This window comes from Ambystoma mexicanum, chromosome 1p (assembly GCF_040938575.1).
Source record: "Ambystoma mexicanum isolate Mex_15411 chromosome 1p, UKY_AmexF1_1, whole genome shotgun sequence".
In the NCBI taxonomy this organism is placed as follows: Eukaryota; Metazoa; Chordata; class Amphibia; order Caudata; family Ambystomatidae; genus Ambystoma; species Ambystoma mexicanum.
Window position 1 is genome coordinate 24209450 of NC_090921.1, and position 12667 is coordinate 24222116.

A 12667-nucleotide genomic window follows, 5' to 3' on the forward strand; every position below is an offset into this window, starting at 1 on the left:
TGGTGCAGAGATAAATTTAGTCTTCAAATCCTGGAAAGCTTGTTCCGCCTCGGTAGACCATTCAAAACGTTTGTTTTTCTTTAACAAGGCAGTGATGGGCTGGACTATTCGAGAGAATTCGGGGATAAACCTGCGGTAAAAGTTAGCGAAGCCTAACATGCTTTGCACACCTTTTACGGAGGATGGTGATGGCCATTTGAGAACTGCATCGACCTTCTTTGAATCCATACGCACTCCGCCAGGTGATAATATGAATCCCAAGAATTCAACTTCAGTCACGTTGAAAACACATTTTTCCAACTTAGCGAAAAGTTTGTGTTGACGCAATCTTTCGAGGACCATTTTCACGTGTTTCCGATGTTCAGATTCCGATGAAGAATAAACGAGGATGTCGTCAATGTAAACAACAACACATACATCTATGAGCTCTCTGAGGACATCGTTCATAAAATATTGAAAGGCGGCCGGGGCATTGCAAAGTCCGAAGGGCATGACCTGATATTCAAATAGCCCATACTTGGTGCGGAAGGCCGTCTTCCATTCATCGCCCTCTTTTACTCGTACCAAGTGGTAAGCTCCTCTAAGATCCAGCTTTGTATATATGCATGCTTTTCTGACTTGGTCCAGGAGTTCAGGGATCAAAGGTAACGGATATCTATTCTTAACGGTGATCTGGTTCAGGGAGCGATAATCGATACAAGTTCTAAGGTCTCCTTCCTTTTTTGGAACGAAGAACAAAGCTGAAAAAGCAGGGGACTTGGAAGGACGAATAAACCCATTTGCCAGGTATTGATCCAGGTATTGTCGAAGGTGAAGGTTCTCAGGCTCGGTGAGGGCATAAATTCTACTACAAGGAGGAGTAGATCCAGGTATCAGGTCTATCTGGCAGTCATAAGACCTATGAGGAGGTAGAGAGTTAGCCTGATCCTTCCGGAAAACATCTTGGTATTCTAGGTATTCGGGAGGTAACTGGGGAGTCTCTGAAGAAATTGCGGCCAGTGCAACACCAGGTGGAGGGTGACAAGTAGAGACACATTCTGGAAACTGGACCGTTCTTGCTCGCCAATCGATCAGAGGATTGTGTTTCTCTAACCAAGGTATTCCTAGAATAATCTGAAACTGAGGGGCCTTGATCACATCGAACACGATCTTCTCATGGTGTCCATCTTGACTTACTAGCGTCACCTCTTGAGTGGTATGCGTTACTGGCCCGGAAGCTATCTCCGTACCATCCACCGTAGTAATGACGTCCTTTACAGCCTTGGGACAAAGAGTTAGATTCATCCTCAAAACCATTTCATGATCCACATAATTGCCGATGGCACCGCTGTCGACGTAAGCTTCAATTGCATGTAATCGATCCGGATTATCAGGGCTAATGAGGACCATAGGTATCACGAAATGCGAGGTCACGGAACTGGTTTTCACGCTCGGCAAGAGGACCTCTATTCTTGTCGGGCGAGGTCGTTTCCCTGCTCAGAGTTTGTAACTTTGGTAACTGCAGCTCCTACTGCCTTCTTGGCAGGTTTCACCGGACAGTCTCGAAGAAAGTGCCCTGAGTTTCCGCAATATAGGCATAATTGCAACTGTTTCCTCCTTTCCCGCTCCCTTTGTGTTAGAGGACCTTTCAGACCCCCTATTTGCATGGGTTCCCCGGAGTCTACTCCTTTGGAAGGAGTTGGCGGTTTGGAAAATACTCGAGCATCAAACTTGGAACGATCGGCCTTCCTGTTCTGCAGCCTGTGATCTATTTGAACGACCAAGTCTATATAATCCGAACAGTCTTGTGGGGGATTCACTACTTGGGCTAAAACGTCTTTGAGCTCTCCACGTAGACCTCTATAAAACAGCGTAATCCTTTTGTCCTCAGGCCATTGAGTTTCCACTATTAGTCTATTGAAAGATGCAATATAAGCCAAAAGGTCTTGATTACCCTGTCGCAACGAAAGAAGCTCATTGTCCAAGGCCTGCCCCTGTGAATGTCTTGCGAACAGTTTTTCCATACTAAGCTGAAAGGCTTGAAAATCATGGAGAACCGGATCATCTTGATTAACTAGAGGGATCGACCAGTCTGCCGCATTGCCACTAAGGTACGAAAGTACAAAAGCTACTTTTGTTTGATCAGTTGGAAAGGCTGCTGGCCGGCATAAGAAGTGCAACCGGCACTGATTGATAAATACTGCAAACCTCTTTGGGTCACCAGAAAATCGTTCGGGCGGAGCCAGAGGTACATTCCCAGGTAGGTTGATCTGCACTGGATTCATAGAGGATGTTGAAGGAAGATTTGCCCCTGATGCGGGTAACGGGGTCTGTCCGGCTTGTGACTGTAGCACTTGTCTAGCAAGATTGTCTGTTCTCTCCTTGGAAATAATTAGTTCCCTTCTTAGAGCATTCGTTTCCTGACGAGCTGCATGCACTTCTGCCCTTAGTTCCCCAAGTAACCGGGCTAGGGGGTCAGTATCCGAGGTTTCCATAGCGCCTGGGCGAGAGTTTTGCGGTAGGCTTTGCGTTCTGTAACGCTCACCTGATTCTCGCAGAGGCGCCGGTCTTGACTGGGCGACTACCGTATCTTCAAAGGTGATGTGTAGCACCCGGTTGGCTCTTTGGGCTGGACCTCTGTGCACTGTATGCCTGACGTGTAGAGTAAGATGTCTGCAGATAGAAAATAAGGGGTTAATGAACTGGGTTTATTGGGGTGTCCCTATCTCTTTCCTCTTCTCCTCTCCTGTAGACCCCCAAAGGTTAACGCTCTCACCTTAGGTAAGTGAATGCCGAGCTCTCCATCTGCCTCGGGGCAGGGTGCTGTAACCAGTTTCTTCACTGGATAGGTAGCGCAGGCCTCTTGACTTCAGAGGACTGCTGTCCGTCGTTTACTGCACGAACGGTAAGTTTCGAGTCATTCAAATGTCTTTAAAGTCTTTAGTAATGATGTCTCTTGTTTTGCAGGGTTCCGGCGATGGCGGATGACGGGCTGAAGTGAGTTGAAGATGGAGCCCGTGTGATGAATAGAAGCGCCTGGAAGCACGTAAGTAAGCGCTTGTTGCCTGCTTCACTATGCGCTCTAACTATCTTTTTATTTTGCAGGTACGAGTTCGGAGCGGCTGCAGGGTGCCGGAATACCCACTGGATTAGATGTGGAAAGGAGTAATGGCACGTGAGTATTAAAGTTCCCCAATGTCTTTAAATGCACCTTGTTTTGTCTTTCAGATGCGGGATGCAGCGCCGAAGGCCTCCGGAGCGTGCGAAGAGTTGGTAAACTTTTGTCTTTCAGATGCCGGAATGCAGTGTGAAGACCTCCGGAGCGCACGAAGAGTAGGTAAGCCTTTGCCTTTCAGATGCCGGAATGCTAACCTGTTCTTTCTTGTCTTTATAGGTGTTGCTGAAGACTGGATTCAGGATGGTAAGCCTTTGCCTTTCAGATGCCGGAATGCTAACCTGTTCTTTCTTGTCTTTATAGGTGTTGCTGAAGACTGGATTCAGGATGGTAAGCCTTTTTCCTTAGGCCCAGGACCGGATGCAGAAGACACGATGAGCGTTCTGCTGCAGAGGTTGCAGAATAACGCAAAGCAAGATTCATCCACCGGGTGTGGTTTAAATAGCCTCCTGTAGTGCTTAGGTGTCTCCTTCCACAGCCACGCCTAAGTAAGAAAAGAGTTCCTGGTAAGAAAAGAGTTCCTGCCTTCCAGAAGAGTTCCAGTGTTCTGAATCTAGGGAGTGGCTCCAGCCCCACCCAACAGGAAAAGTAGTTCCAAACAGAAGAGGATCAGAGGCTCAACTGGCAGGCAAGTACGCAGCATGGTCTGCTGAAGGTAAGTCCACCCAAGCATTATGAGCCCGGCGCTTCCAGCGCTGGGACTGGGCATATTTATGAGCCTGGTGCCACTGGCGCCAGGACTGGGTCCAAAAGGTCCCAATTGGGACTGGTTGGCACTCGGAACCTGGGTTATGGATCTGCTTCCAAGGGAGTTGGGAAAACCCTGACCTTTTGGAAGCAGAGATCATGACATCCACCCATATCAAAGGTAGAACTCTAGACTGGCTCTCACACATCAATTGCTCTATTGACCTCCTATCTAATGACCCATGCATTTGGTCAGACCATCACAAATTAACCTTTGCTATCAAAGCTAACACTACTCATTTGGCGCCTATCATCGCCCCTGCCATCCGCACGAGAAACAAGAAAGACATTACTCCCGACAAACTCCTACCTATACTACTCCCCATATTGAATAATATTGATTCAGATGCAGACCCTACAGCTCTAGTGGACACTTACAACCAGGCTATACTTAAAGCTCTGGATTCCATTGTCCTGCTAAAACTGCGGAAACCGAAACCACAGCGTCACCTTAACACATGGTTCACGCCACAGTTAAGAGAACTACGTAAAGCCAAAAGAACCGCTGAGGCACTTTGGAAAAAACACCCTACAGCTCCCAACAAATCTGAACTAACCCTAGTATCCTCTAGCTACAAAGAAGCCATACTCCTTGCCAAAAAAGACTCCTATAACAAAAGGATTACACAAGCGGAATCCAATACTAAAGAACTTTTCAAAATACTCAAAGAATTAGAATACCCTATTACCCCGACTGACAAATGTATTACTGACGCACTATGGTGTAGCAACATCCAGAAAGCCTTATTAGATAAAATAGATGCCGCCGAGCCGGCCCCAGTACCTTGTGGTGTCCCGCAAGGCTCATGCGTGTCCCCGACACTTTATAATATATTCACAAAACCCCTCTTCGATATCTTAGACTATCTGGGTGTTACGTATACCAACTATGCGGACGAAACCCAGATACTCTTTCCTATCACGGGTGACTACGAAATAGACAGCATGACCCTCAATGAAATCTACTCCGTTATACAAGCATGGATGGCACACCATGGCTTGTGTCTCAATGACGATAAAACCGAGCTGATCATCTTGGGCACTCATGCCAAACTTAAAAATCTCAATCCTTCATTCAAAGCCTTTACCATAGATGGCAATCTCATCTCAGTCTCTAATAACACTAAAACTCTTGGTATTTACATCGATGCTACCTTATCCCTCTCTAAACAAACTAACGCAGTAGCGTCATCAGCTGCTTACACTTGCAAGCTTATCACTGCATGCAGACCATTCATCTCCGCACCCAACTGTATCACTCTCGCGAGAGCACTAGTCCTCTCCAAAATAGACTTCTGCAACGCCCTCTACTTGGGCACTAGCCACAAAAATATTAATAAATTACAAGTAGTCCAAAACAATGCAATCAGAGCTGCCCTTAAACATCCCCAAAAAAGCACACATATCTGAGACCAGACGTAACCTACGCTGGCCCCCTGTCAAGCATAGAATATCCCTGAAAACGCTTGCCCTCACACACAAAGTTAGGGCTAACCTTGCTCCAGCATACCTCACTAACCATTTCACACCACACTCCGCCTTGAGACCTCTTAGAGCAGCCCAAACTAACACCTTGACCATACCGAGATTTAAACTCCACAACTCAGGTGGAGCTAGCTTCCCGGTACAAGCATCCAAACTATGGAACACCATCCCCCCACATCTACGTGCAGAACCTTCATTTAACCGGTTCAAACATAGCACGAAGTGTTGGCTCCATAACACGGACTCCTGACAGCCTAACCTTAGCCTAATGGACATTGGTCAATCACTTGGAATTAATATCTCTGCATATGCACTTGCTTATTATGCCAGTTCCTACCTGTAACTATTATGGAACTTGGCTGACTGTATTGTTTTGATTACACATTTATGTAACTGTAACCTTCCTGTAACTGTAACGTAACTCTGTTTAACTGCTCCCCTGTAACCAGCTCTACCTTACGCGCCCTTATGCCCCCGGGCCTGGCTGCGCTTTATAAATAAACAAATACAAATAATAAATTAATATTTGATATCACACTTAAGAATATGACAGTGATCAACAATGTATAATATTACAATTGTACGCTTATTTAATTACTGAGGAGTTGGTATAGGAAGGAAAAGGTAAATGAGAATGCTTTAATGGGTTCAAGGAAAAACAATGATGGAAAGAATGCAGTACAAAAATAAACTGATAGGGTTTCACAAGAGATAATATGTTCACTTTTCCCCTTGTGGCAATTCACCCCCCCCTATGCAATATAAGGAGATGGAAGTAAAGCACACAGTTTTCAGGAATACAATCACAATACAATACGAATTTCAGTTTCCCCCTAGCAAGTTTAGAGAAACAGGGATGGTTTTGAACACAGGCAAAAGTACCTTTAAATGTGGTATGCAAAGAAGGGAAAAAATATGCTAAAAATGATTTTAATTCCCTGTAGGAGGTTCAGGGTAGGTGATAGCTATTTAAGATTAGTTCAAGTCACACTGGCAATACTCAATGAGGGATTAGTAGGTTGAAAATGAATTTTAGCAGTTCAAGCAAAAGCGGCTATTTTGACAAGTGAAGAAATTTGAGCCAAATCGCAATCGCGGCACTATTTCCGAGTGCGTCGAGCGCGATTACGGAAGAACTATAAAGTCAGGTTTAGGCTTGTTAGAAAGCTTAGAATCTTAGCTTTAAAATTAAAGTTAAATCTCGTTCCTAGCACTCGCGGTTCCAAAGATACGGACGATATTGTGAAGGTAGTTTTTCAGAAATTAAATAATGATTAAAAATGGCAAAATTACACTTTTACAGGTTTAAAATCGGAGAAGGGACACATGATTCTATGATGCAGTTCTGGACAGGTTAAAATGGTTTGAATCAGTTTTAGACTAAGAGATTGGTTCTGGCACAGTTCTAGCCGAGTACTCACACTATAAATTTGAAATAGGCCGTCAAGATCTGGTCAGGTTGGCTGCAGTTCCCTCGCCATGGACGGTCTTTAGTACCGGTTCTGCTCACAGCGATCTGGTCTGGGTCTGCTAGCGGCACTGCGGTCTGGTCTGGGTATCTGGTTCTGCTGGTCCGGATCAAGTGGATTCTGGATACAGCACTGCTTTCTGGGTACTGGCACAGGGTTCTAGGCCAGAATCAAACAGCTTGCCCGGCTGTTGAATAGTTTGGTTAGGTTTGCTGGATGCTGAGGCCCGCTGAGAAGAGTTCAGCTGTTTGGGTTAGGGCTCTCTGCTTTAAGTTCTGGCTTGGTTCTGGATATATCTGGAGTTGAGTTCTGGATCTTGAAGTCGTCGGGCAAAATGCTTTGCAAGAAAATGGAAAGCGAGTCCTGCCTGTCCAAAGCAGTCTCTTTTTATGTGTTTTGAAAATGGGTGTGTGCGTGGGCATAACTAAGCCTGCCCCTCACAACTTATCATTGGCCAAACTCTCCTCTCTCCCTTGATTGGGAGAAGGAATGGAGTGTCATCAGGCATTCATGTTATGGCATACAGAAAGAACACTCCCCTTGTCAATGTGCACACAAATCTATTTTTGATCCAAATACATATTTATCTATATACCATTTTTCTAATATTATATGTCCAGGTAACATATTTTCTGTAGCACCAAACCATCCGATCCCTGTCTTTGTAAGATGTTGTGTCCACTTATGACAGAATTCCGCCCTTTTCATCAAGAACACAACCTCTAAACTTTTCCAGAATTTACACAAAAATGCACAAGGAATATGGGCATCAGATGATAAAGTGTCAGATTTTTAACATACAGACATTCGGAGTAATGCCTTATTTTCCGCTACTACCCCCCAGAACATACCACAGAGTCCTAACACCACTTAAAATGTGCACAGAAAAATCACAAGAATAATGATATTAATTATATAATTTTGACAAGTCCGTACTATGAATTATCCACCTTTTTTTTAGAATTATGCTCTGGCCTAGAGGGGTGTGGTTTCCCAAAGCACATGGTGGAATTTCTGGTTTATCCACTTCCTCCAGCTCAGGTTGCTCACAGAGGCACTGCTCCTCCCAGTTTCTCCCAAGAGGAAGTCATTTACGACCCCCCTAATTTAACATTTGCCTGAGCCAAGGAAAGCTCAATGTTCTGTTTCCCTGCTCCCAGGTGCTCCTCCCCTGATTCAATCAGAGAGGTGTAATCTCCTTTTGGTGGGAACAGCAGAAGACAGCCAGGCCTGCGAATGCTGGGCAAGTTTCAACTCCTGTCGGGGGTAGTTGCCGGGCAGAATTCAATCTCTTCAAGCCAGGCTTCAGCCAAATGTCACTTTTGTTCCCAGTTTTTCTTCATTCAAATCGAATTTACAATTTTTACACATGCAGCTAGAACGCTGATTCTAAGTTCAAAACTATGACATTTAAACAGTTGCAACCTATGTGACACTCAAAGTAGGTCACTCATTTATTTTAAACATTTCGATTTTAGTGGCTTTAAGTCCAATTTCACTTCAGCTGCTGACATCCACAGCTCAGCCAGTTTTGTTATAAACATTGCTTCTTCTTTCCAGATTTTGTATGCACCCAAGACTACATTCTGCCAAATGTCTGCTGGTGTTCAGTGAAATTTTTGAATATCTTGCAATGTTTAAAATAGGCATTTTTAGCTTGCATTTCAGAGAAACAAAGGTGATTTCAAAGCACTTTTTTGAGCTAACAGGCACTGCTGTTTTTCCTTTGGCACCACGTTTCACTCATGGCGCTTCTGGCCCATCACGCTCGCACTGGTGGGTGGTAGGTCAGGCGACCATTTTGGTGTGCGCAAAACTGCACAGTTTTCCTGGATTCTGGCGCAAATGTGGGCTTTTCGGCCATCTTGGTCCACAGCACCAAATGTTGCAGCATAATAACTTGAACGTGGGTCAAGACACCCAACACTGTCAACTTTATAACTGTATGTAACATTAACCTATTGTGTTCAGTAAGTATCGTTGAGACGCCCTATGTCCCACAGAGGGCCACTTTGGAGCAAAGACATTTGCCTCCCTCCAGCGATCCATCTTCATATCTTTTCTTTCCACCTAGTCCCATGGTTATTTCTCCAGCCGTCACATATTCATCTCCCTCGAGTTATTTTCCGTCGGCTGCTCCAGTGTTGAGGATGTCTTATGTGGCGACAGTCCGTCCAGTCTCATGTATTTCCTGCCCGTTTGTCCTCTTCTCCTCCTGTGCGGGCCTGGCGCAGATCTTGGTTTCTCCCGAATTGAGGTCGGCACCTCGGGACATCCTCCATAACTGCAGTGAGATGACATAGGGCTTGCTCTGCTTCCTCCGCCGAGGTTATGCGGTAATCTTCCGCCTCTACTTCGAATTGTAGTGAGAATGGGTAGCCCCATCTATACCTAATGCCTCCTGTAGCCACTTTGTGAGGGCCCTGCAGTCTCTGCGCCTGTAGAGCGTGAGGTTGGACAAGTCTTGATAGATTATGACCTTGGAGCCTTCAAAGTCCAGTTCCATTTTTTGCTTCGCTCTGTTCAGTACCTCAGTTCTGTCCTTTTAACTCAGAAATGTTGCCACTATGGAGCGGGGACCGGTCTACCTCCTCTATGCGCCCTTTCAAGTTGCACTAGTTTTCTCCCTTCCGCATCAAATAGCTCCACTTGCCTCAGGGTTTCTTTTGCCATGTCCTTCAGGCCTAGTATCCTTATGTTATTACATTTCTCTGCATTTTCTAAGTCATCCATTTTCAGCATCAGTTCCTCTTCTCGAAGCTCCAGCTCTGTTAATCTAGCGCCCAGTCTCATTTCCACCATGTCCACATTTGGCTGGTTGTGTTCTAGGCCTTCTACCTTACTCTCCACCGTTGTTATCCTGCTATTGAGTTCGATCAACGAGGCCTGTATGTCTCCTCTGATGGCCTAGATTTCGGCCAAGATATGTCCAGAGTCCTTCTTTGTCGAGAAGAGGGACATGTCCACCTCCATTATCCTTTTCACCTTGGGGGCCTCCCTCGCCGTTCCTCCGTCCTTCCCCGATTGTGGCGTCACTTCGTCCATCTTTTCTTTGCTACCGACCCAGGGGACTCCTTTGTTCTCTTTTGATTCCTCTCTTTTCTTCCCCCCTTCCTGGGTATTTTCCTCTCCCCACCTGTTTGTCCTGCACGTCCTATTTATCCTGTGGACACTGAAACCCTGTGGGGGGTATGGGGTTGTTCCAGCCACTCCAGCATTCACCTTCTCAGTATTCTCCGTTGCTCTGGGTGCTGGCTTTTGAGTGAGGTGTGGGCACCCCACTATTTGTCTCGGCAGATTCCGCTCCTTCCCACATCTCCTCTCTGCATTTCTGTGCACCTCTGGCCCCTCACCACGTTTTCAGTAGCTGGAGCCCTGCCACCGGGTCAGGGGAAGTGGGGGGGGGCTGGGAGGGATGAGCCGCCGGGTGCACTTCCTCTGGCAACCTTCACCTATCCCCCTAACGCTCTGGTCCACTACAGGCTCTCCCCTTTAGCACTTCCTTTCCCTGTGCCATCACTGGTTGCCCCCTCTCCTCCGAGGGTCATCGCGTCTTCTGTTCGAGCTCGTTGTTCCTGCCCAGGCTTCAACTGGTGGCACCGATTCCTGCGCCGTTTATGCTTGCTCTGGCCGCCTGCTGCTGTCTCTGGAGACGTATCCCCTCTGCTGCTGGTTGTTAAGCACCTCTTCCCTTGGTAACCATGCCCGGTGCTTTGGAGGAATTACAGTCACTCTATGTATCACCTCCAGGGGGCCGGGTCCTCTCTGTGCCTTTGTGCCGTTTCCCCAGGTTTCACCTCTCCCCCAGCACACTCCCTCACTGTCTCCCAGAGGGGTGAGGGGGCTGTACATAGGGGGCAGGGAGGGCCATGCAGTGCCGTTCGTCCTCTTCGTTGCTGCTGAGGGACCAGGGGGAGGTGGGGGAGCCTGCCACACCGTTGTTTCTCTGTGGCGCCCCTTCTGCTTTTTTCCCTCTTGCTCTAGGGCTTTTCTCTGCCTCCTCTTCTCCGCTCTCCACCAAAGGGCCTCCCCACACTTGCGGGCTCCCTCCTACCTCCTCAGCAGTGCAGCCTCTTCGCCTGGGTTGCCGCTGCTGCTCCGGCTCCTCCTCTCCCCGGGCTGCATCTACGCAGTGTCCACCTCGTTCCGCTGAGCCTCTCTGCAGCCACCATCATTCCGTCGCAGCTGGCTGGGTACAGGCTGGCATCTCCTCGCTATTTCTCCGGGGCTCACACCCCCTCGTTTCACTGACGCAGTATCTCTCCAGACCCCTGGTACAGCACACGGTACTCCCACGCACTGCCGTTAGCTTCAGGTCACAGGCCGTCTCAGACTAAATGCTACCATGGAAAAGTTGCCAGGAGTCACCAGTGTCTGGAAGGCAACATGGAGGAGTGACCGAGGCATCATGGATTTATACTGATGATGCACCTGGAAAAACTCCTAAATCTTAATATTTGTTTTTTCAAGTCCCTACACCTTCCTCTGCTTTTCTTTCTATCTCTGCCCACTCTTTTTCTATCCCATCCATCTTATTTATATTGTGACGCTGTAGAGCTAGACTTTGGACTTACTGCGAGCCACAGAAGAGACCCTCTCTGGTCACTTCACCATGCACAGCACCTTAGTGAATAAGTTGGGGGGCAGAGGGGTCAATCCATTAAATGGAACCAGATTGTAACAACCCTGAAATTCTGATGAACAACAGCTCAACACAATTGCCATGACAGCTGAACAAGACACTTGAGGAGAACAGATTTTTGAAAACCTTGAAAGATTGAGGGTGGGATTCTATGCTAGCCCACACCACACTCCTATGCCCTTACTGACATACAGCTCCTTTTGAAACCATGGGACACTGTTCATACAGCCAACCCGTGCTTATGAACATCTTCCATATACAAAACACTACATTAATGTACCAAGGCCACCAGCCCTCACATCAGCAGCTAAGAAGGTCTTGCGGCTATGCTTATCATTGGATTCGACTTGGGCTCTTCCGGATGAAATGCACACCCAAACATCTACACCACTGGCGATTTAGAATCATTCTACCACCCAGGACTTCGGACCTACTTCATGCATCAACGCTGCAGGATTTTCATCAGTCTCCCACTCTATCCCTTTAAAGACACATGCAATAAGGGCGCCAGAATGTGCACTATACAAGACGACTTCACATCACACAAAAGGACTCATTCTAAAGATGTGCAGAAAGCGAGTGAACAAGTCCACAAGAGTATGGAGAGTAGAAGAATATTTCTAACAATATAGCAATAATCACCCATTCCACGGGCTGGAACAGTAACCTAATAGCAATAATCACCTGTGGAATGGGTGATTAGTGCTATTAGCATCCCGGGTTGCCAATCCGGTTACCCGGAGTGCTGATAACTATGTCTTTGGATAGCTATTTGTTTTGGATAAACAGGACGCCTTACGGCATCCCGTCCCTTCCTTCAAAGACTGTTTCAAAATGGCTGCCTCAGAACTGAAAGGAGGGTCTCCAAGGAAAAAAAAAAAAACATCTTCCATTTCATGGCGGTCAGAAGGAACACGGAGTGGAGGCGGCAGCGCAGCGGGGTTGCCGCCACCACTGCAGCTATCAGGTACGTGGAGGTGGGAGGTACGGGGCACTTAAGGGGGAGGGTGGGTACGGGTAGGGGGGAAATGAAAGAGCAGGGCAAACAGCCTTTATGCTGCTCGGAACGCAGGCTTGGATCGTGGGATTCAGCACGTGATCCAAGCAACCCGATTTGTTGCTCCCCCCGCACTGTCTGCTAATTTAATATCATCTGACCTCAACATTTGA

At 47.0% G+C, this 12667-nt stretch overlaps 1 protein-coding gene across 3 annotated transcripts in view; it reads right to left on the minus strand.

Moving 5' to 3' along the window:
* The window catches only part of LOC138564428 (zinc finger protein 135-like), a 121431-nt gene that overhangs the window by 76707 nt on the left and 32057 nt on the right, over positions 1-12667 (minus strand). The window lies entirely within an intron of this gene.